The 21691-nt window shown below is 51.8% G+C and overlaps 1 protein-coding gene across 4 annotated transcripts in view; it reads right to left on the bottom strand.

Annotated features, from left to right (window-relative positions):
• Positions 1–13013, bottom strand: part of CDON (cell adhesion associated, oncogene regulated) — a 54759-nt gene extending 41746 nt beyond the window's left edge. Inside the window, exon 1 of one of the 4 annotated variants that reach the window (XM_069788260.1) lies at positions 12846–13013. The gene's annotated coding sequence lies outside the window, so the exon portion shown is untranslated. Of the gene's footprint in view, positions 1–903; positions 1062–12326; positions 12376–12845 lie in introns of those variants that run through there. The other 3 variants (XM_069788257.1, XM_069788258.1, XM_069788259.1) reach the window with 3 other exon arrangements.
• Between the last annotated feature and the right edge of the window lie 8678 nt (positions 13014–21691).

Genomic DNA, 21691 nt, shown 5'->3' with positions numbered 1-21691 from the left:
GTTGGACTCTGATCAAAGTTTAGCTTTCCATTAATCCTTTGAGTTATATGTGAGGCTGATAGAGATTTTTTTTTTTAGAAGACAGTTAAGATTACTCAGATACTTAATTTGCACTCCAGTATTTCAAAAACACCTTGACTTTAAAACCTCGGTCTTGGCGTACATATGGTCTTGATAGAAGAACGCATGCTTTGGCACTGACTGAAGAAATGAATTTGTGAGCCGAGGGAAGAAATTTAACGGTTTGTGTACTGTGCCTCTGCAGCACGCAGCTGAAACCGCTCCGAAGTCACTAGTCTGCTATTGACACATGTACGTGCTCTGATGGGGGAGACCTGGGATTTCCACCCTGCTATATCAGCACCGGCCACAGTGAGACAGACATCGGGGGGGGGGGGGGGGTAACAACAAAAAAAAACAACAAACCAAAACCATAAATCATCACAGAAGCCACACTTTCTTACCCACAAACAGGCATAACAATTAGGTTAATTTTATTATTAACTTCAGAAAAAAAGCTGAGACAGTCCCCCTGCTGCCACACTAATGAAGTGGGTATGGTTTCTGACTCTTCCAGCCTCGGGGGAAGAAAAAGAACAGTGTCAGCCTAATATACAGTTCTGCTGGGCTGCAATTATGCTTAAATGCCTAAATAAGGGCTTTTAGACCCCAAGGGATCTGAAGGTATCATTAGTCTAACAGTTCCATCAGAGTAACTGTAGACCAAACACATACAAAATTCTCACTTTACTCTTCAAGGCCCCCTGAGACCTCACCCCTCTCATTCTCTCCTGGCTAGGCACTACTTTGCCTCTTATTCCCATTTTCTTCCCCATATCTACCTCAACACCTGTACTGATTCTGTCGCATCGGCTTATGATCCCCAATGACAGCTCTTCTCACCTTCAACCATGTCTCGAAGGGTTCTTCAGCAAACACCCCTCTCTGCTCCTTCCTGCAGGGTTGGCCTGATGCTCAGAGCGAGGCGTTTGTTCTACTTTTTCAACCAAGTGATTTTTACCAAGAAGGAGATTTCGCAACCAGTTTAAGCCAATTTAAGGACAGGCTGCTGCTGAGGAGGGCAGTAACACCTTCCTTCGGGACCTGGCTTGCTTCTGCTATCTGCACCAGCAATCCTGCGGCCACCGAGTGAGTCAGATATGCTGGCAGATCCAGCTGAAAACTCAGCCAAAGAAAAATGAGGTTTCGTTTCCACCTGGATGAGGGAGCAGTTTCAGCTCACTGTGCAGTCTTGGAGCGCTAGCCCAAAGGAGGGGCTAGGAATGGACATCCGTGAAAGGGAACTTTGCACTCCAACAGCGTGAGGCCTCAGATCAACTTATGAAGCACCACCCCAGTATCCTTAATAAACTCTGAACTGCAAGAATGTAGGCAAAAATTAAGAAAAATTATACGAAACCCAACTCCAAGTGAGATGTGCCCATTTTCAAGTGCACTAGGGGACTCACCGTCCTAATTATCTGAGCTACACGTACACACGCCACAGCAAGCTTCAGTACTGCCTCATGCTGTGTCTCTTACCCTCCAAAAAGTTTGGATTTTGCATGTCAAGGATGATCACCCATGTTTATAATTTCTCTACAGTTCCTAGAACCAGAATCAAGCTCGACTGAAAAAAAAAAAAGACTAGAACCACAGGCTCACTCTGGTCATCAGAAAAACCTGTCAGACAAAGAAGCTTGTGTCCACGCACGCTGCCTAAAGGTCCGCTTCCAGCCGCACTCTCATGCCTGGTAGATTTTGACGTGAGGGAAGGTTCATGAAAAGAGCAGCAACCATGGCTGAGCAACGTTAGAGGACAGCAAGCTCATTTCTGAGGCGATTCCAGATGAACACCGACACCTCGTCCATCAGTAGCCTCCAGCAAGCAACAGCTCTAAAAAACGCAGGCAAATGGGTTCCTTTTGCTGCCTTACCCCAAGTCCAACTCGGTCTGTTGCAACTTGCACGGATCCATGCTATCCATGATCCCTTAAAGGGAAGCACAACTATTAAATCCACACCTGCAGCCAGAATTTATAGCAACCCCATCTACTGCTGTCTTACATCATAGGCAATTAGGAGCCTGTGAACTCATGGCTGCAGGATATGGGAGGCGCGCTGGAACCAGAGAGCAAAGCCTGTGTGTTAGAGCAGAGTTGTTAGTCACCCTTTAGAATTCACTGTGCCTGTGGATGGCTGAAATCATGCACAAAACAGAGCAACTGATCCATTTTGACTCTGCTTCCTACACAAAAGTGCTGTCCTCCCCTTGAAATTGCTGCTTCCCCTCCTTTTACAGTAGTCCATACACATTGCTGCTACAGCCAGTCTCCAGGGCAGATAGACAGGTGAACAATGCTGATTAAAAAGGAAACCAGCTAACCAGTGACAGCTGAGGGAGAAGGCAGGAAAGAGTCCATCCTTTCTTCCCCTGATTAGAACAAGCCTTCGAACAATTCTTCCTTCAGCATTACATAAGCTGACCGGGTAACTCTGTTTTACTGCTCTCCTCCCTTCCCTTCCCCCACACTCAACAGATCAAACCTGGTTTCAACATTAAAGTCCGAACTCTTGGGCAAAACCACACTTCTGTGCTTCTTAACCTACAGGGAAAGAATCCTGACACAACTGACAATATTCCTCTAGCAAAACAATCCCATTAGCCTCAGGCCCAGATAAAAGCTGTCTCGATGCAACAGCTAGGCACAAAAAAGTGAGAAAATCAGTTTGTTGTAGCAAACCTGGCCTGACCAACATGATCTGGCTCCCATGTGAGGAGAGGGGTAGCAGAATACTGGGGAAGGCGAGGGGGGCTTTAGGTTGTATTTGCTCAGCAGCATTGTGCAACCGAGCACCAGCCCTAGCTTCCCACCTCCTTCCTTGTGCCAGTGGAGCCAAAGGAGAATGCTGATCCATGGGAAGGAGGCAGCAGCTATCACAGAACCATAGCCTGAGGGTTCAGCTTCTCTAGCTCTGCTCCTTCACCTGCTGCAGCTCAGCTGCGAGTCGAAGCCACGCCGTCCGCTCACCCCAGCTAGAGGCAGGGACCCCAACCCAGAGCAGACAGGCAATCAGGGGCAGAAACGTCAAACCGCAGCAGTTCATGAGTCAGAGCCCTCAATCTCCTCCCGCAAATCAGGGTTTTAACGGCAGCTATTACCAGCAGAACCAGTTCAAACATGAGCAACTGATAGGAAAGTAGTTAAGTTTCATCATGGGTACCAGGGAGAATTTTCCACCGGGTTAACCTGACTGCACCCTGTTTTCACTCGCACAGACATATCCTACTTTTCTGAACATGATTACTGTTTGGACATCCAACGGCAGACCAGAGATTCCAGGAGACACCTTTCCCAAAGGAAGAAGGGACACCGCTGCTGTGGCTTTGCAATGCAGGAAGAAGGTTCGAGACTCTTCATAGCATGTCAGCTCCCCCGCAAAACTTCAATGCCAAGCTCAGCAACACACAAGGGCCCTGCAAAGATAACTGGCTGCCGGGATTGATTCCATCCCACATGAGCATCCATCAGATAGCAAGAAAAACAAGATTAAGCAGCACCACGGCATTAGTCTTCATCTAAACTTGGCAAAGAAAGCAAATGTTTCTTTTTTTGTTGGCTTCTCTTTGTGTGTTTTTGTAAAGCAACCTCAGACTCAGCCAGAGAAAGGTGCCTGGACTTTTTAATATTGGGGGATAAGAAGGGACAACACTTGTACACTTGCCAGACCCCAGATAAGTAGTGAATGCTTAGGTTAAGCAAGCTAGCATCTGCCTCCTGCAATATATACATTTCCAGAGTGAAAATAAACAGCTTCACACCTTTGGCTGGGGGAAGGACTTCAGCTTCTTCTATGCCCTCAATGTGCAGCCTCTCCACTCCAGCAAGAAGGGTCAGAAGGGTGAGGGTCACTTGTGATTCCCTTATTCCAACCTACAAGCATAAGGCTGAAAGCTTTCGGTCTCCCTTCGTACCAGGTAGGCAGATTTGCTACTGCAGATCTGGTGTTGCTTCATTGTGTTTTACTGTAACCAGTAAGAGTTGTTTCAAACTCTGAATATACATACTTCCCATGTGTGTTGGTTCCATACGAGCAACAGCAAACACATTAACAAGGAAAAATGCTAACTTGAAAACTAGACCATTTTTTAAGTGCTCAGCTCAAAAGCCCATCATCTAGAAAGCCGCAGCTCAATTTAATGCTACCACCCAATTCATTTAAGATCTGTTCCTATGATGATTCAGGGAGCTGAAGGGACTCAAGCCACACAACTGCAGACGGTCTGACTTCAGTATCCACCATCTGTGACCTGGTCCTAGACTCCTCTCTGGCTGATCCCGATTCACACAGCAATTTGAAAGCGCTGTCTGCACCCAAAAAAAAAATCCCTCAGTCTGAATAGCTGAGTTTAAAATTATATCATTAAGCTTGAAATTTCAACATATTTAGAGAGTTTTGATAACAACATTTTTGATTACATCCATTGCCAGCTTCCTTCTACACCCTGACAAAGATTTAAAGTATACATTCCTATTTCACTCTGCAAAGATTAGTGGCAGGAACAGAAAACATCTTCTGTTCCAAAAAACCCTGGGGGTTTTCCTCCTTAGCTTGCATTTTATTAGAGGAGACTCAAATCTCCATCAAGCTGTGATACTTGTTGCCCGAATACTTTGCAGTGACAGTGTATCCCAGTGCTACACCAAAATGCACCTTCTGAAAAGGCCCATGAGAAGCAAAGAGATTTCCTGAAGCTATTGCAAACGCAAAATAGTTCCTCAGAAGTAACAGCCCTCAGCAAGCTTTATGAAAATCCGAGCCTACGCTTGAGCGTACACACACATAGCCATAATTCAGAAACTTTTCTGAGTTCTTATTGTGGGGAAGGGGGGGGGGGACGGGACAAAGGAAAACCGCATGCTATTGTTTAGTTTGACTCCGCAATACATTTAATCTACATGGAGTTGGAACATTACACAACAAAACTCTTCAGCTACCAGAGATTACGTACAGCCAACACCAGCAAAACCCATTCTCCAAAGGGGGAAATACCGTTTTTAAAGATCTTATCTTTGCCCCACACAGCACAGAAATTCTCCAGAATACAGCTGAAAGCTGTCACTAGTGCTTCCGATTCCACACCCCAAGTGGATCGGATCAAGGCAAGAATACCAGTTCTCATGAAACAAGGAAAGCCAAAGCTGATGAGTTTCATCAACTTGACCTTGAGCTGTCAGAGCTTTTGCCAGTAAGACTGCAACAAACTTTGGGGTTCTGAGCAGAGGGAAGACCTGCCCAGACATCTATAACCATCATATCTCACAGTCTCTTTGAGCCTATCAACAGGACCTACCCCTGATGTGTTCCAAGACGTTAAAGCGACAAGACACAGCCTATGAGCTGCCAAAGAGTTATTCCAGTACATCCATAGGGATGATAACAGATTTAGCTACACAAATTCCATTGCTAAAGTTGCGCAACTCCCTTCCCAGCCTTGGAGCTGCCTGTGCGTGCGATAACAAGGACTACCCACGTGTCACTGGGAGGAGGTCTTCAGTGTGTGGCTCCAAAACAACCCTGACCAGCTCAAAAGGCCACAGAGCCAGCCTAGCACAACTACAGAACCATCTTCCTAAACATCGTATTTCTACTTCTAAGCCACCCATTGCCACCTCCTTGTCCCCAGCAAGTTCATTCCCCCAACCCCAAATCTCAAGCTCCTGTATACAACTTCTTTCCTGGATGCAGAGCATGCTGCCTTGTGTTGGGGGACAGTCATTGCTGCCGAGAGACCTGAGCGGTGCAAGCTCACCCCCCGGCAGGTGCCAGCACCAGCATCAACACTTCTAACTAGGGCAAGGAGTACGTGCAGACGGGTGATGTCATGGCCAGAGCAGACGGGTGATGTCATGGCCAGAGCAGCCCGCAGGCACCCTCTCTCCAACCTGAGCCTCCCCCCAGCTTGGTGGAGCTGCAGTTTATCTTCTCGTCCACCTGGGACCAGAGGCCTTTGGCACAGCCCCATCCTCATCCCTCCTTTGGTACAGGGTGGGGGAGGAGGGGGGGGGGCTGGCGCATACACAGGTTGTTGTTAAGATTTCAGCAGGCAGGCTAAATGAAACAGTGAAGAAAGAAGCTTTTCAGAGGGGGAGGTGGGGAGAAGAGGCATACACATATTAAACAAATCATCTGTTTGGAGCGCTGGCTCCTACTTGTTCTCAGTTATATTATTCACTCAAGAGTGGATTAATCCATCACTGCAAAGGAATCTCCTGATCTCAGAGATAAAGGCAACAAGTCATGCACTGACTGTCTGTGGATCCTCCTGAAAATCACCAGCCTTTCTCATACCCTTATTTGGGCCGATCTATCATCTCTTAACAAACAAGAAGCAAAAAAAGGAAATTAAAAACTGAAAAAATACCACCTGATTACAGTAACTTTACTCAGGAAAACCTAGCTTGGGTCAATCTGGAAGCAAACAGGGGATTTCAACTCGGAAGACTCATCTCCAGTTTCTTTCAGAAGGGGCCACGTTAACTGTCCTCTTTCCTTGCCACAGTTCCCCAGATGGGACTTGTCCTCACAAGCAGAACGGTCACCTGGGGGTTACCTCCTGAACTGGCACGTAAAAACCCCGTAATTTCTTTCAAGATTCTTCAGAGTGAGGCCTTTTAGCCAGATAAATGGTTTGGTTTACTCAGTGAGGACTGGGAAAGGAAAACACACAGTACCATCCCTGTGCAGGAACAAGAGCATCTCCAGCTAGAGCAGGCTGCCACTCAGACACAAGGTGTCTACACAAAATACAACAACACTCTCCAGGAGGAAGGACATCTCCAGCATCCATTTGTCCTTCAGTGCTTTAGCGGATGATACAGAGCAATTACAGAGGCATTCAGGAACCATCTTTTCTTCACCCAAGATTTAGGGAGGGAGAGAAGATTCCCCACAGGTCACCACTGACCAGAGCCAGAAGCCCACAATGCAGGGGTCTTGCCAGCACGCAGAAGGTGAGATTGAGCGAGTCAGCAGGCAACACAACCCACAGCTACCTTTGCAAAGACAAAAATCACCCCCAAAAATGTAAACCAGTGGTGCCCAGCCCCTTTGCCTTTCTCCTTTGCAGAGCCTGTTTTTCAATGAGGGGCTGCTCACGGCATGAGTGCTTTTTCCCCTCATCTAGCATTCTTTGGTGTTTTACGGGTTCGCTGCAAGGAAAACTGAGGTCTGCAAGGCAGGCAGACTTTGTACGACTGCGAGGTAGGAAATATTAAACTTGTCTTTGAATTAAACAAATAAGGCTCAACCGCTTGGTTCATTATCAGATACAATGGTTGAAGTCTGTGGGGAAAACTAAACAGCAAAACCCAGGGTATAAATCAAAGGCATGATCAGACAGACAGGTGAGGCTGAGGGTGCGGTTTCACCTTACAGCTAAGCCAAAGCAAAAGCTAGCCGCTGCCAAAAGGGATGGTCTCCTTCCCCCCGCACGCTCAGCTCCCCCCGCCCCTGTTCCCTCACTCCCTCCTGCTACTTTTGGCACTGCCCCCAGCTGCCAAGCTGGAAGAAAATATTCCAACCCAGCTGGCTTATCTTGCTCTAGGATTCAGGGGATTTTTAAATTTTTTTCCCCTGCCGTTTTAGTGAGCTGAACTGGTTTAATCGGGCATTTCTAGCGAGAAGCAGGGGATAGGAGATGGAAGGGGTGAATGGCAAGACACCCCACCTCCCCACACCCCCTCACAAGGCAACCGGCCCTTGGCTCAGCTGCAGCATTGAGAGTGATGTTTTATGAGACAGCTAAGCCAATTTAAAAGCTGGCTGCTGCCAAAAGGGGCCTTCCCCCCTCACTCCACCCCCCCCACCACCCCTCCAGCCCCCAGAGGCCTCCCCAGTCATCAGGGTGGAAGATTTAGCAACTCTAACTGCAGGGCAAGATCCAGCGGAAAGTTTGGGGCTTGGTTTTTTTTTTTTTTTTTTTTTGGAAGGGTTAGCTGGAGTCACTCCCCTGCGGCTGCTCTGCCGCTGGATTCCCACAGCAGGGAAGAGGCAGGAATGTACCTGCCACCTCCTGCAGCAGCCAGTCCTCTGACTGAGCTGTAACGTGAAGCTGCACCCAGAGAGCCAGGGAGGGGGGAGAAGAAAAAAAAAAAAGTCCCACCTGGCTAGAAGAGCTCCAAGACATCTCATAGGTATGGGAAATGGGAAAACAACCCACCTTGCATGATTATTTTCCCTCCTGTTGAAAGACAGAAGGTATTTCTTGCATAGGAAGAGCAAGCAGGGGCTTAATGGAAAAGACAGGTGGTCTGGATGCACAAGTCTCAATCCCTAGTAGGGCTGAACAAGCAGTTTACCCTGAAGTGATAACTGTCACTGGAGAATCATCATCCATGCTGGAAAGGGAGAAGCGAGCTGGGGAAACTAAGTGGAAAACTATGACACACACAGCCCTGGAAGTGGTACTGAGCCATCTACCAAGGAAATTGCTGGAAGAACACTCTACTGAAAAAAACCACACACATACACACACACAGATGAAACTATCTAGTCTAAAAATTCTTGGGACAGGGTAGCTGGAGACCCCTCATTACCCAAAGTAATAGAGCAAAGAGGTTTTTGCTGAATTTGCCAAGGACAAACACTATCCCAGGGTGAATGATGTGGGAGAAGGGGACACACAATACCAGGGCTTGCTCAGGGAGGCCACCAGGAGAACATTAATGCAGTAAGAAAGGGAATACTCCTGGAGAGCAGACCTAGTACCAGCTCACCTGTTAAACTAGATCAAAACAGCAAAAAAAAAGCGTACGGGGAACACGGTTTGGTCCCCGCGTACCAGCTTTAAGAGTCAGGGTTGCAAGACAAGCTGGAAATTCCCATTTAAAGAGGAAATTTGACCAATTCTCCTTGATACAAGATTTTAAGCTCTTGAAGCCAGCATTTTTGATCAGTCTCATCCCAGCTGCAGACTGGAACCAGCTCAGAAGCTCCCCGGCCCTCTGAAACACTGAGGGAAACAGAAAACTGACAGAAAAACGCTGCAGCAATTAGGAAAGTGGCGTGACTCAGCTGAAGGGAGCCACTCACCAGTCAACAGATCATAAGCAAAGCAGCAGACAAAAAACTGACTCTACATATAAAGGTCAAGTTTACAATATCAATTAATTCATACAAATTAGATGTTGCCTAACAAAAGACATCAGGCAGGTTTCTGAGCTGCATACAGCCTGCCGATTAAAGCGATTCCATATAAAATGTTATCTCAGATACCAGATCTCAACAGGTTTGCGGGTGAAGACTCGCTCAGTCTCAGGGCTTCTGGTACTAAACCAAAGGTTTCAAAGACTCGCTGGAACCAAATCACCAGCAACAGAACTTGCAGCTGTCACCCAGACATAAGGGCAGTCACAAGACCCGAGCCAAGCAAAATGAACTCCATGAAACAAAACGCATTTTCAGGTCGTTTTGCCTAAGTTTGTGTGACCTCCTGCTCCTTGCACCCAGCCCTGCAACCAACTTCCCAGGGAAGCTGAGATCAAAGCAGTTGGCCCTTCACACGTTCAACAACCCTAATAGCCATGTGAAGAGGAGCACGGGGAGAAGGTGCTGCTCGACCGTACCGTGCAATTAGCTACACGCACATCCACATCAGGCACCGCTTTGGAAAACAGCTTTATTCCCAGAATGACTTAATCATCACATGCTTCCCAGTTCGTCTTTTTGGCGCCACAGCTGAAGGTTTGCTGGTCTTATGCCTAATGGTAGCATCTTATCTCAAGCAGCCACCAAATTAATTTCAGTGGTCTTGCTACGACCGAGGACTTCGTTAGGCAAAGCAGGTGTGTTCAGGGATATGCAGAGGAGGATTTATGAGATGACGAACACCAGTACGGCTGTGTGCTCACACGAGCGAATCAACTGCTTTGCTTCACAATTTCCACATCTGCAGAAGCAGTCTTTAAACAAGTCAGTGTATTTTTAAGCTCTGACAGTTAAAATCCTCAAGTGACATCACCTGAAGTTGGAGCACAGCTGCCTTATTCCTCTGGCACACCAGCGAGCCAAAGTAAGCATGAGCCTCAGTTTATAGGCTTACAGCACACCTTGAGATAATGAAAGCGCTGGCAGGATTTGCCCCAGCAGCAGTCAGGTCTCTCCTTACGTGTTTTTTTCCCTCAGTCTTGGGGTAAGAAACACAAAGTTTAGTACCAGTGCACCCCAGCCGGCCTGCACAGCAAGCCAGCAGAGGGAGCAGGCAGGAGTCCCGGCCCAAACACCACTCGCCAGCATCCCCGAAGGGCTGGCAGGCAAAGAACGAAGAGCACCAGGTCGAGCTGGCGTCCCACCAAACCCCAGTGCTTGCAAAAGGATGAAAAATAACCAAGACTGCACGAGGGATGGCAAAAAACCCCCACTGCAGGCTGCTTTCCGTGGTGCATTAGAGCTTGCCAAGGCGGGAGCAGCCCACCAGCCCGCCCACACTTCACCTTGCACGCACGGGCACGGCTGTTTACAAGCGCTTGGGGCAGCTTAAGGGTGTAAATCGCATTAATCCAAGCGACAAAGCTACCGCGCTCATCCTTGGGTGAATTACTAATCCTTCGCCGCTAGAGCCGTTCCCATTTTACTTCCTACCCCTCAGAGGAGGAAAAAAAAAAAACAACAACCTTTTAACACGAAGCAGGCAGGTAAAGCAGAGGATCCCGTCTTGGTATAACTCTACCTGTGAGTCCAGCTTTAAATAACCAAATAGTTTTGGCCAACAGTCACGGGTTTCTACAGCTGCTTCACAAGCCTGCAGATTTTTCTGGGATGTAGATGGAGCCAGTCGGAGGCTTCCCTCTTGTTTTGGAGAAGAGAGTATGGGAAAAATGTTTCTTTCTTTTTCATGGAGCGCTGCTCCATTATCAAGCCCTCCCCACAAGACAGGCTTGTAACTGCTTTTAAAAGGTAGAAGTTTGGTTTCAATGCATTTGAATCACACAAGCGGCCGGTGCTTGCCGCCTATTTTAGCTTGGTGGAACGAAATCACGCTGTTTGTTATTAGGGCATGTGTATCTATCAAGTTTAACGGAAAAGCGTTAAGAAATCACACCGTGAAACGTTCACTGCTACTCTAGAGCTAAGAATTTTTCGAATATAGCGACACGAAGGAGTGGGCTGTTGCCCTCAGCAACCGCTATTACAAAAGCACTTTTTCTCCTTAAAGAAGTTACGGGTGGGCAGTACATCACATAAATCTCAACTGTCAAAACACCAGAGTTGCAGAAGATGAGCAGAAAAACAAACCGGCTCCACGCAGCTCAGCTTTAAGCACCATCACAACAGGATTACCTGCTTTGTTCAAAGAAAACGCTGGGCTACAGACGACAAAACCCCAGAGAATAAAAGTTTACGTGCTCCTCGTCACCTCAGTGACCAGCGGCTGTGGAGTGACAACCCCGGTGTTTGGGTTAGTAAATTGTATTTCTGGTGCATGTGTGAAAGATACAACTCACTGAGTAAACACCCCTCAAGAGCTGACAGTTTTACTGCCACAGGCTTGGCGCGGCTACTCCTTCTCAGAAACCTCCTAGTACATAGACGGAGCAAATCATTTGGGGAAAGCATTAGGAAAAAAAAAAAAGCTACATAAAGCCATCACATTTACCCATTTGCCAATCCTTTAAAAGGTTACGAGGCGGGGGCAAAATAAACATCGCCTGTTTTCTGCCTAACAGTTGAAAGTTGTGTGTCACGTCTGAAAACATTTCCCTTTTGGTTTAAAAACATCAATATTGAAAACATGCAATAGTCGACTGGAAAGTTCTTTCATTAAAAGTCAACAACTGTATAATTACTAGTTTTTTTCTGGCAAAGAGGCAGACAAAGCAAGCAGAAGTAATTTCAAATTCAAGAGCTAGATTGCTTCAAGGATGGAGGCGCCTCAATGCAATTAAAAAAGAAAGAAAGAAAAAAAAAAATCAGAGTTAAGATGTCACAACGCTTTACAGCCGGCATCCTCAGGCATCGCACACCACCTCTTGCTTTAGGGGCTGACTTTCAACCGCTCTAATCGCGGAGAAAGTGACCTTACGGATTAAAAACAAGCATTGAGATTAACAATTTTCAGACGGTTAAGAAGCTAGACGCGACCCCAAGCCCATCCCCTGCCGCACCGCTTTCGAAGAGAACAGCGCTTTAATGACAAATATAGCAGAGTCGGAGCAACTTTCGCTGTGAAATGAGACCGTAAATCAGTAACAGACTGGAGGCAGAGCAGTGAAACGGCGCTCCGACGCTTTTTTTTTTTTTTTTTCCTCCTTTTTTCGACTCACCAAAGCGCTCTCTGCAGCGGCTCAGTTTTAGTCTTTTCTCCCGCTCAGTCTCACAGACCGAGGAGGCAAAAAAAAAAAAAAAAAAAAAAAAATCAAAGTCAGATGGTTTGAATAAACCCCGCGCCTGAGCCCCGGCTTCAAACGGAGCACGATAAGCCCCTTCGGTCGTGCCTTGACTTGGGCACACGGCTTACCGGGGCGGGGGGGACGGACAGACGGACGGGTCAGCCCCCCCCCCCCGCCTCCCCTCACCGCCCAAACCCGGGCACCGCCGGGCACAGACCCCTCAGGTGCCGGTGCCGGCTCCGAGCTCCGCCGCCGGCGGCCGCCGCCTCAAGCCCCGTCTGTGTCCGTGTGTCCGTCCCGACCCCCCCCGGCGGGAAACGGCTCCGGGGCTGACAGGAGGCGCCGCCGCCACCTGCGGCCGCCGCCCCCCCCTTCCCCCCCGCGCGCCCCGCAACGGCCGCGCCGCGCGCCCCCTCACAGCAAGGGCGGCGCGGCGGGAAGCGGGCGCGTTACCTCTCGGCAGCCGCCGCGCCCCCTCCCTGGTCCCGTTCCCGTTCCCGGTCCCGCTCGGCGGCGGCTCCCCAGGACATTCCAGGCTGAGGCGGGCGACCCGGCGGACGGGAGCCTCCATCCAACGCCGCCCGGCCGCGCCGCTTATCTCTAAACCCCCCCCCCCCTTCCCCAAACCCCCCCTCCCCTCCCTCCCCGCCCCGCTCCCACCGGCGCCCCGTGTCAGAGGCGGCGGCGGCAGCGCCTCCTCTCCGCCTCTCCCCTCACCGCCCCGCCCCGCGGAGCGTACCAACGGCCGGCGGAGGGGAGGACGGACCGGGGGGGGGGGGCAGCGGAAAGGAGTCGGGGCCGGGGTGGGGGGGAGAGGAGGAGACAGCGGGGCCGGGCCTTACAGCGCCCTCCGGGCGGCCCCCGGTACTGCGGGCCCTTTAAGGGAAAAGGAGGGGGGGGGGGGCTGCACGTGCGCGCGCGCCGCCGCACCCCGGGCGGAGCGGAGCGGGGCGGGGGGGTTGGGGGGGGGAGGAGGAAGAGGAGGAGGAGGAGGGAGCCTGCACTCACCGTGCAAAGCCTGCAAGCTTGGAACCGTGCACCAGCTGCTCGCTTGCAGCGGGGAGAGCGCGCTGCCGAGGGCCGCGCACCCGTGCACGCTTCCCCTCGTGCACCTGTGGTGCACACTTGCACCCATGCACGCTTCCCCTCCTGCACCCGTGCATGCTTCCCCTCATGCACCTGTGGTGTACGCTTGCACCCATGCACGCTTCCCCTCATGCACGCTTGCACCGGTGCACGCTTCCCCTCGTGCACCCGTGCAGGCTTCCCCTTGTGCACCCGTGCACACTTGCACCCATGCACGCTTCCCCTCAGGCACCTGTGCACGCTTCCCCTCGTACACGCTTGCACCCATGCACACTTCCCCTCGTGCACCCGTGCACACTTCCCCTCGTGCACGCTGGCAACCATGCACCCGTGCACGCTTCCCCTCGTGCACCCGTGCAAAGGTCGTCGCCGTGCGCAGGCCGCCTGTTTGCACGCCGGAGGGCCTAGGATACCTGTTGTAAATCGGAGCGTGGCGGGAGCAAGGCGAGTGGGAGAGCGGCTCCGGCTTTTTCCAGAAGGTCGGAGACGCTCTCCCGCGCGTCGCACGTGCGCTCCGTGCAAGCACCGGGGCCGAAAAAAACAGCAAAAAAGCGGCCTTAGCGGGGCTTGGACGGCGTCCAGCTGCAAACCGCAGCGAGATCACGCTAAGCGTCGGGGAAGCTCCCGTCATTTGCAGCATGATTTAATATTAACGGCTTGCTGAATTGCCCGGCATTAGACCTAATCCGCGGGATTAAAACCAACGAACCGGCACGGTACAGCCTCATCCTGCGCCCAAACCCTCGCCCCTTTCCGAAAGGCCCGAAATGCCTTGGGGTTTTTTTGGGAGAATTAGCAAAATTTTGGTCGCTTCTGTGTGTGGTGGCTGGGGGCTGAGCTGGAAAGGGATTTATCCCGAGGAGGGTTTCGCGTGGAAAGGCTTCAGCGGCACGTGGAGCGGGCCGGAAAGAGACACAGCTCCTGTGTTTAAAAATAAAAGAGAAATAGGCTTTTTTTAAAAAAAAAAACAAACCAACTTGGAACAAAGTTTCTTGGTTTTCGGGCAAACCTGCGAGACTGACAGGCTGCGCTACCCTGTGTTTACCAGCCCTAATTTTATCCCTCAGGAGGTTTCCTGTAGGACGTCATTATTTCCACAAGTGTATAGGGGAAAAAAAATAAGGAAAATGAAGGCTAGAAAAATCCTCGGCGGATTAAAAATCCCATAATCCGAAGAAAAGGCCCCAAAACAAAACGAAAGCGGGGTTGGCTCAGCTGGCAAGTTAAATCGCTTGATTTGTGACAGCCACCAGAAAAGCCGAGGACTTGAGGGTCGCTCTCAGTGCAGAAGCGAGATGGCCAAGCTTGGGTTTTGGGGGTAAAAATAATCAAAATCCAGATTATAACGAAGGTCCTTCGCAGAGTGGGGATGCTGCCAAATCGCGTTTCCGCCCCGTACAATTTTTTTCCCTCCAAATCCCCTCCTTGGGTGCTATTTGCATAAGAATACCCTCTTGGGAGGGGGAATTGCTGCTTAATTAGAGAACAGCAATCACTTTAATTAGCATGTCTCCATGCTCCCTGCTATTTTGCATAGATTCAAATGAGATGCTCATTAGGGAGCAGGCGCCCGGACAAGCTACGCCCTTTAGCCGCGCGCTAACCTGATTAACCTCGGCGAAGCAAAACCGCGGCGGGGTTTTGGCCGGCACTGGGCTTCATGCCCGAGCCAGAAGGTGCAGAACCGCTCGCTTCGACCTGCTCGCTTTGGCGCACTTCGACGCGCCCGCCGGCAGGCCTTGTCTTGCCGGCCTGGCGCCGAGCCGTCGCTTCTGCCTTCTCCTGGGTTTTGGCTTCGCCATGGCGGGTTTTCCTCCTTGCGAGGTTTCCTTCCGTGCAAGGTTTTTCCTCCTTGCGAAGTTTCCTTCCGTGCAAGGTTTTTCCTCCTTGCGAGGTTTCCTTCTGTGCAAGGTTCTTCCTCCTTGCGAGGTTTCCTTCCTTCCAAGGTTTTTCCTCCTTGCGAGGTTTTCCTTCCTTCCGAGGTTTTTCCTCCTTGCAAGGTTTTACTTCCTTGCAAGGTTTTCCTCCATGTGAGGTTTTCCTTCCTTCCAAGGTTTCCTTCCTTCCAAGGTTTTTCCTCCTTGTGAGGTTGCCTTCTGTGCAAGGTTTTTCCTCCTTGCGAGGTTTCCTTCCTTGCAAGGTTTTTCCTCCTTGTGAGGTTTTTCCTCCTTGTGAGGTTTTTCCTCCTTGCGAGGTTTTTCCTCCTTGTGAGGTTTCCTTCCTTGCAAGGTTTTTCCTCCTTGTGAGGTTTCCTTCCTTGCAAGGTTTTTCCTCCTTGTGAGGTTTCCTTCCTTGTGAGGTTTTTCCTGCTTGTGAGGTTTTCCTTCCTTGCAAGGTTTTCCTTCCTTGCGAGGTTTCCTTCCTTGCAAGGTTTTCCTCCTTGCAAGGTTTTCTTCCGTTCAAGGTTTTTCCTCCTTGCGAGGTTTTCCTTCCTTGCGAGGTTTTTCCTCCTTGCGAGGTTTTTCCTCCTTGCAAAGTTTCCTTCCTTCCAAGGTTTTCCTCCTTGTGAGGTTTCCTTCCTTGCAAGGTTTTTCCTCCTTGCGAGGTTTCCTTCCATGCAAGGTTTTTCCTCCTTGCGAGGTTTCCTTCCGTGCAAGGTTCTTCCTCCTTGCGAGGTTTCTTTCCGTGCAAGGTTCTTCCTCCTTGCGAGGTTTCTTTCCTTGCAAGGTTTTCCTTCCTTGCGAGGTTTCCTTCCTTGCAAGGTTTTCTTCCGTTCAAGGTTTTTCCTCCTTGCAAGGTTTCCTTCCTTGCAAGGTTTTTCCTGCTTGTGAGGTTTTCCTTCCTTGCAAGGTTTTCCTCCTTTTCCTTGCTCGCTCACTGCTAGCATTTGGGAGCAGAAAGGGGGGGGATGGGGATGACACCCCCAAAAAGCCACCCTCCCTCCTCGGGGACCCTCAAACCCTCCCCATGCCCGTTCCCGAAACGCCGCGGGGCCGGTGCATCCCCGGGGACCATCAGAGACGGCCGTGGAGCAAACGAGTCCGTCGTTCACGGGGCAGGAGCACGGGGATCCGAGGGGCTCCTTTGTTTCTCCGTGCCAGCGTGGCCGCAGCAAGAGTGAATTTTATTTATTTTATTTATTTATTTTTTATTTCTCCAGCCCCATAATCCCATCATCTTGTCACGGTTCCCCGGGAAGTGGGGCTGCTCCGAACAAAGCCCCCGGAGCATCCCGGGCTCCCAGAGGGGGTTTTGCAGCTGCGCCTCGGAGCGTGACCGATCGGGAATGAGCCTTCGCAGCGCGTCTAATGCCGTTTGGACAGGGAGCCTTTCATCCGCTCGTGGGAGCGAGGCCCCAGCATTGAGCCGGCAGCTCCCCGTGCTCCGGCCCTCGGCGTTCCCAACCCCACGGGAGCCGTCCGGCACCGCCGCAGCGTTTTTGGGGGTGAGCAAGATGGGGACCATGGTCCTCTCCTCCTCTGCTGCGGGTTTGGGGAGGGGGAAGGCTGTGGGTGCATAGCTCAGGGTTGGGGTGGGGTGGCTGAGGGTGGGAGATGCTCCCCATTGCCGTGGACTGGTTGCCATCACCCCATGCTGGGCTCCAGCGGGTTCCTCGTCCTGGTCCCCGTTGCTCTGTCCCCAACAGGTACCTCATCCTGGTCACCATCATCCTGGCCCCAGCAGGTACCTCGTCCCAGTTCCCATCTCCCCGTCCTCAGCCAGTACCTCCTCCCGGTCCCCATCACCCCATCCCCAGAGGGTTCCTCATCATGGTCCCTATCACCCCATCCCCAGCAGGTACCTCGGCCCAGTTACCATTGTCCTGTCCCTAGCATGTCCCTTGTCCTGGTCCCCATAGCCCTGTCCCCAGCAGGTACCTCATCCAGGTCCCATCGCCCCATCCCCATTAGGTCCCTCATCCCAGCACCCATCACCTTGTCCCAGTCCCCATCAACCCATCCCTGTCCCCGTCAGGTCCCTCATCCCAGTCCCCACCCCCTTGTCCCAGTTCCCATCACTTCATGCCAGTCCCCATCACCTTGTCCCAGTTCTCATCACCCCATCTCTGTCCCTGTCAGGTCCCTCATCCCAGTCCCCACCACCTTGTCCCAGTTCCCATCACTTCATCCCAGTTCTCATCACCTTGTCCCAGTTCCCATCACCCCATCCCAGTCCCAATCGCCTTTTCCCCTTCCCCAGCAGGTACCTTGTCCCAGTCCCTACTGGGGTCCTGGTCCCCTTCACCCCATCCCGTCCCCAGCAGCCATCCCGCTCCCCCATGGGGCCAGCCCAGCTCCCCAGGCTGCCCCCGTTGCCCGTTGACTCCTGAGGATCTCCAGGGAGGGAAAGTTTTTTTGGGGGGGCCCTTTTGGGAAGGGGACCACAGATGCCAGCCAGCTGCCTGGTGCCCCCCTACCCTTGAGGGTGGAGGTGGCGTTGGGTGGCATCAGCTGCTGAATGTGCTCTGCAGCGCGGCAGGCACTCGTCTGAGCGGGGAAACTGAGGCACGGAGTGGGAAGGGGTGGGGAGCCGGTGGCAAGTCATGGGGGTGCAGAGGCTGGAGGGGTGTTGGGCTGGAGCACCCGTGGGCACGCACGTCACCTTGGAAGGGAAGATGAAGGTGAAGAGAAGACGAAGAGATGAGAAGAGGCAAGATAAGAAGATGGAGATGATGCAAAGAGAGAAGACAGAGACAAGATGAGACAACAGAAGGAGAGGAGAGGAGGAGGACAAGGACAAGGTGAGGAAGAGGAGAAGGAGGAGGAGGACAAGCAGAAGGACAAGGACACAAAGAAGGACAAGGACAAAGACAAGGAGGAGACGGAGAAGAAGGAGGGGAGGAGGAGGAAGAGAAGAGAAGAGAAGGAGAGGGAGGAGAAGAAGGAGGAGGTGAGGACGAGCAGGAGGAGAGGAGGAGGAGAAGAGCTGTTGGCTCCAGAGAAGACACATCACCCCGTGAGCTTTGTCAGCCCATCGCTTCAGGGGTTGGACAGGTTTTTTGTTGGTTTATTTTTCCCCCAGTGAAAAGGAGCTTTTTGACCTAAACACACGTTTTCATAGCAAAGGTTTATTTTGGCTGAAAGCCTTTTTTTTCTTATTAAAAAGAAAAATGGCAAGGCTGGTGGGAAGGGTCACTTCTGTAAAACTTTTTTTTCTCCTTAAAAAAAAATATCTATTTTGGCTTTTTTTCATCAGAAATACCTCTGCGGGAGGCCTTGGGAGTGAATCATTCCCAAAATCCCCTGTCCCGTGCCGTGCCTGGTCCTGCCCGGCTTTATCATCTCTCCCTGCAGCAAACGCCCAGCAACAACAAAAAAAATTAGAATTATTAGAAAATACTCTTTTTTCTTTTTTTTTTTTTTTTTTCATGGCAGACTAGAGGATGGTTTTTGCCCCATTTTCCTGTATTTTGGTCATTTAACCCTGCGGAGCCGCTCTGGCGCTGGGTCCAAAAATTGCCCCAGTCTTTAGAAAGGAGCAAAGAATGGCCCCGTGCAGTATCTGTTGGGTTTCTCAGGGCATGGGGGTTACCTCCAAGAGAAGCCTGGACCTGCCAGGGGTGGGACAGACCTCACAGCACCCCCTTGGCAGGTTCTGGGGGTTATGAGAAGTCTTCATGGCCCCTGGGACCTCCCCAGCACCCTTCTGCCCCAGGCCAGAGCTGGGCTGAGCCTTGCTGTAACTTGTCTCCAACCCTGTCTTCTGGATGGACCTTGGGCCTGTGGTGCAGGTAGCTTGTCCCCAGCCTTTTCTCCAGGATGGACCTCCGGATGATGTTGTAGATAGCTTCTCCCTGGTCATGTCTCCAGCCCCATAGTCTGGATGAACCTCTCACTGGTGTTGCACATAGCTTGTCTCCAGTCCTATTCCAAGCCTTATCTCCCGGGTGGACCTCAGACTGATGTTGGTAGCTTCTCCCTCCTGGTTCCAGCCCCATCTCCTGTATGGACCTCGGATCCACATTGCAGGTAGCTCATCTCCAGCTCTGTCTCTAGCCCCATCTCCTGGATGGACCCTGAACCTGCGTTGCAGGTAGCTTGTCTCCAGCCCTGCTTCCAGCCTTATCTCCTGGTTGGACCTCAGACCTAGGCTGTGTTTAGCTTGTCCCCAACCCCATCTCCAGACCTGTGTCTTGGCTAGACCTCAAACCAATGTCATAGGTTCCTTGTCTCCATCCTTATCTCCCTGAAGGACCTCAGACCAGTGCTGCAGGTACCTTGTCTCCATCCCTATCTTCCTGATGGATCCCAGATCAACGTTGAAGGTATTTTTGTCTCCATCCTTCTCTCCCTGAAGGACCTCAGACTGATGCTGCAGATACCTTCTCTCCATCCCTATCCTCTTGAAGGACCTCAGACTGCTGCTGCAGCCCATCTCCACCTTCTCTGAGCTCCCCAAAACCAACCCACCACGTCACCTTGCGGACAGAGTCCATCCCTGACCCTGGCTGGACCTGGCTCGGGGTGGACGCCCCTCAAGTGGCCAAGACCGGGGTGGAGGGGGAACCAGAGACAGGCGGAGGGGATGGAACGCCTTCAAAATTGACACCATATGGCTGTTCCTTATCCCCGGGCCCAGTAAATAGGTCTTTCATGCTGGGCTGGTTGCCATAGGAGCAAACACGCAGGAAATATCCCAGATAACTCGAATAGTGGCAAAAACATATGTTTTGGATAAAACCCGGCAGAAAATCGCCCCGATTAACCCCTCCAAGGCGTTTTACCCACACGGTTTTAACCCCTTTCCCCCGCCTCGGTGCATGCACAGGGTGGGGAAACTGAGGCATGCCGGCTCCCCGTCCCCTTGTCACCCAGCGGTGGGAAATCCGATGGGTTTCTTGCAACGAAGCGCAATTACCAGCGGTTCCCCGGCATCGTCTTGCCACCACCTCCTCCTCCCTGGAGCCCCTTATCAAGACGGATGGCTGGATGCAAGGCCGCGTGCTCGCTCCGCGAGCATTTCGCTTTGATTTGCCAAGGAATTTGCTTTGCTTTTGCTTTTTTTTTTTTTGGTCCTCCTTTTCTTTCCTTTTGCAGCCTCGGCCGAACCTTTCCTTATCACATCTGGCAAGCAGCGGGCCCCCAGCGCTCCCCCTGGCCGCCCTCCAAGCGCTGAATGCAAAGCCGCCAGCCAAGCTGCTGCAGCACGGCCAGGTTTCCCAGCGCCGCGGTGTCCTGCGAGGCCGAGCCCCGAGCAAACCGACGGGCCCTCGTCCTGTGCTTGCTCTCAGGGAAGGGGAAACTGAGGCACGGAAAGCCTGAAAAGCTGCTGTGGGCATCCCTGGCTCCTGCAAAGTGGCTTCGTGCATCCCTGCGTGGTGCGAGCATCCCTGCAGGCTGCAAACATCCTCACGCGCTGCAAGCGTCCCTGTGCACCACAAATATCCCCGTGGGCTGCAAGCATCCCTGTGCGCCACATATACCTCCACGCACTGCAAATATCCCTGCATGCTGCAAACGTTCCTGCGTGCCGCCAGCATCCCTGGACGTTGCTGCGAACGGCCTTGCGTGCTGCGAACATCCCTGCACATTGCAAACTTCCCTGTGCGTTCTGGGCATTGCTGCATCCTGCAAGCATCCCGGCATGCTGCAAACATCCTCACGCATTCCAAACGTCCCTGTGTGCTGCAAGCATCCATGCGTGCTGCAAACATCCTCGCATCCCTGCACTCTGCAACACCTCCTAATGCCTATTGCCAGGAGGAGACATCACTGCTGGTCTTTCCAGAGATGGAGCAACCCCATGGCGCAGAGTCCACCCCAAACCCTGCACTCGAGAGGGACAGGTACCACCCTCCCAGCAGCCCTGCCCCTATAAAAGGCCGGGTCAGGGCACCTATGGGTGCTGGGCTAGGGAAATATTTTAGGGAGCGCTCTGGAGGGTCACGAGGAGGACTTTTGCATAGGAAGGACTGCAACTCTAGGGTGCAGATAGGACCAAACTGAGGGGATCAGGGAGAAAAAAACCCCTAGGATTAAGCAGCAAGGTGCTGGGGGGCCGTGGGAGCGGGGCGATAACTGGCGGGAGGTGGTCCGGCCGACCTGGGATTTCTCCTGGTGCCGTCAGGAGGAAAAATCCCCTTTCCCAGCCGGAGCATTGCCTCACTCCTCCCTCACAGCGGGCATCGGAACCCCTCCAGGTGCTTTTTTTCCACTCTGATCCTCCTGTGCAATTTTTTCCCCACCTTTATTTTGGTGGGGTGCGCACCCGTAGCAAGGTGCAGCATCCTTGCCACCCGCTGCATCCCTGCCTGTGGCTGCTCTGCACAGACA

Source organism: Haliaeetus albicilla, chromosome 7 (genome assembly GCF_947461875.1).
Source record: "Haliaeetus albicilla chromosome 7, bHalAlb1.1, whole genome shotgun sequence".
Lineage (NCBI taxonomy): Eukaryota > Metazoa > Chordata > Aves > Accipitriformes > Accipitridae > Haliaeetus > Haliaeetus albicilla.
The sequence above is the reverse complement of the archived record's forward strand: the minus strand, read 5'-3'. Positions and strand labels throughout refer to the sequence as shown.